This window comes from Rhincodon typus, chromosome 8 (assembly GCF_021869965.1).
Source record: "Rhincodon typus isolate 14 chromosome 8, sRhiTyp1.1, whole genome shotgun sequence".
Lineage (NCBI taxonomy): Eukaryota > Metazoa > Chordata > Chondrichthyes > Orectolobiformes > Rhincodontidae > Rhincodon > Rhincodon typus.
Window position 1 is genome coordinate 2,290,939 of NC_063339.1, and position 2,924 is coordinate 2,293,862.

General features: G+C 48.6%; 1 protein-coding gene across 1 annotated transcript in view; it reads left to right on the forward strand.

Annotated features, from left to right (window-relative positions):
- LOC109924435 (nesprin-2-like) overlaps nt 1-2,924 on the forward strand; it is a 69,112-nt gene that overhangs the window by 57,322 nt on the left and 8,866 nt on the right. The gene's annotated exons all lie outside the window — the stretch shown is intronic.

Genomic DNA, 2,924 nt, shown 5'->3' on the forward strand with positions numbered 1-2,924 from the left:
ACTATGGGCAATTTAGCATGGCCAAACCACCCTAACCTGCACATCTTTGGACTGTGGGAGGAAACCCACGCAGAGAATGTGCAAACTCCACACAGACTGTCGCCCGAGGGTGGAATCGAACCCAGGTCCCTGGCACTGTGAGGCAGCAGTGCTAACCACTGAGCCACCGCACCACCCATAAGACGAACAATTGGGGCTCATCTGGGATTTGAACCCGGGACCTCGCGCATGTAATCCCCAAAGCGAGAATCAAACCCCTAGACTAATGAGCCGTTGCTACAGGCTCTCACTCTCACAGAAACTCTCTTGCAGAGAGAGACTTTCGTACAGACTCCCACACACTGACACACAAACTGCTGGGATTCAGCTGAGTGGAGGCAAATGTGGCCATAGCTTTAAGGAAGGGACTGGCCCTGAGAAGAGAAAAGATTGAAAGGCTATAGCGAGAGGGTGGGGCAGCTGAGTTTCTCTTGCAGACAATCTGTATGTAAATGTTCTATGATACTGACAGCCCATGGCCTCTTTTATTCAGACCAGACTTTACCTTCTACACTGTTAAAACCAGATTCAAATGTTCAGCTTCTTTCCAAATAATTGGAACTCCACTTAAAGCCTTTGCGTCAGCTGTAAGAGAGCCACATCACTAACAGACCTTCACTCACTGAGAGCTGTTTTATTTCTAACAAAAATGGACGGTGCCTAAGCTGAAGAAAACTGCAGCCTCATGAACTCAGGCCCTGATTAAGTTGCACTGCTTAAGGCAGGACCTGTATATCAAAATGACAAAAGGCAGTGGACCCAGCACCAATCCTTGTGGCACACCGTTGGTCACAGGCCTCCAGTCTGAAAAGCAACCCTCCTCCACCACTCTCTGCCTCCTACTTCGAGCCCGTTCTGTATCCAAATGGCTAGTTTTCCTTGTATTCTGTGTGATCTAACCTTGGGACCACACTAGACCTGGTATTGGTGAATGAGCCCGGCCAGGAGATCAAAGTTTCAGTGGGGGAGCATTTTAGGAATAGTGATCATAATTCTGTAATTTTAAGTCACTTATGTTTAAGGATAAGACTAGTCCTCAGGTAAAGGTACGAAACTGCGGAAGGCTAACTAACACAATATTAGGCAGGAACTGGGGAATGTAGATGGGGGAGGGTCAAAACTGGGGGACATATTTTTAAGGTGAGAGGAGAAAGATTTAAAAATGACATGAGGGGCAAATTTTTTACGTAGAGAGTGGAATGAACTGCCTGAGTAAGTGGTGGAAGCAGGTATAGTTACAATATTTAGAAGACATTTGGATAAGTACATGAATAGGAAAGGTTTGCAGAACATTATTGTTCTGTTCACAAAGCAAGGATGGTGACAAAAAATAGCTTCAAAAGTGTTCTTGTGGTTTTGCCTTTCATAGCCATGAGGGTAGCCCCATGCTCAAGCTCCTCAGAGGCTTCATGGTGGTGACTTTGGGTCTGGTATTCTGGCTACAATGACCAGTCTGATATTTCCTCCTGCCGTCTGATCGTCAGAAACTTGCCAAGACAGCTCGGGTGAAAGTGTTGAGTGTCTTGATATCATGCTGGTCCAAGTCTTGCACATGTGAAGCAGAATGGACTGTATCCATAGATGTCCAGTTTGGTCAGCAACTCACTCCCCCTTCATCCCTTGCCTGATGTCCCAGGCCTGCCATCAGATACACGTGCTCTGGCAATGTCTCCTCATCGATATAGGCTGCTCGAGAGGGTGTGCTGTTGACTGGCTCTGGGACAAGAGTGTAAGGTGAGGTTTGACATGGAGTCTTCCTGCAGCAGGATGGTACATGACTTCAGTTCCCTTCCTGATTGTAATCCTGAAGATGCTGCATGTGTTGGAGAATAAGTCTGTGCTGCACTGATCAGACTGTCATGGGAAACCCCCCCAACTCCCCGGGCAGACAGGCTATGGTCAGGTAGATTTGAATGGAATCATGGGAGGGTTGTATCACCCAGCTGGTTGGTAGTGGAGGGGTGTTGCAGGAGGATGGGTGGTCATCTGTGCCAGTGGGCAGAACTCCCACCTCTGAAGCAAAAGGGCATGTTCCAGCCATAGCAACCCCACGCTGACACTCCAGCTCACTTCAGTGGGAGTGCCACATTGTGTGAGGCGCCATCTTGCAGCTGAAACGTGCATTGGGCGGGAGTAAACGATCTTGGGGCACAACTTTGAAGATGTGCGGGGCGTTCCCTCCTGCATCCTGGCCATTGGCCAGCATCACTAAAGTAAACATCTGTTCAGAGACATCATCCTCTCGCAGTGCGGTTATGGGATATTGCTGTGCACAAATTGGCTAGTGCGTCTCCTACAACAGTGCCTACATTTTAAAAGTACTTCTTTGGCTGTAGAGCTACTGAGGTCACTCCTGTGGATGTGAAAGGCGCTATGGAAATTGCACCCACCCCATTTTTTCGTTTTTAAACGTTGACACTTTTTCCCCCCGATATCAGCCCCTGCACGAGAAGCAACCTTCAGCTTTGTTCTGAGGAAGGGTCACCGGACCCGAAACGTTAACTCTGTTTACTCCTTCACAGATGCTGCCAGACCTGCTGAGCTTTTCCAGCAACTTCTGTTTTTGTTCAGCTTTGTCAGGGAGGGTGTCTAATACTCGCGCTCTCATACAGCCCCTTGGGTACTCAGCTCTCATCCTTCCAATCACGGGGGCCTGCCTGAGATTGCAGTGTGTGGGAAACGCCGGTCCTGCTCCTGTGGGGACAGAGTTTGTTGTTCCTCGCTCTCACTGTCTCTGTACCATGTTGAATGTCCTGCTCTTTTCTTTCCAGATATACAAATCACAGAAAGCCCCGAGGCCTATGTCAAAATGACAGAGAGCACATTGAGAACTTCAGCTGGTAGGCACTTGCAAATGCATGTGTCCCCATCCACACATTCCCCCC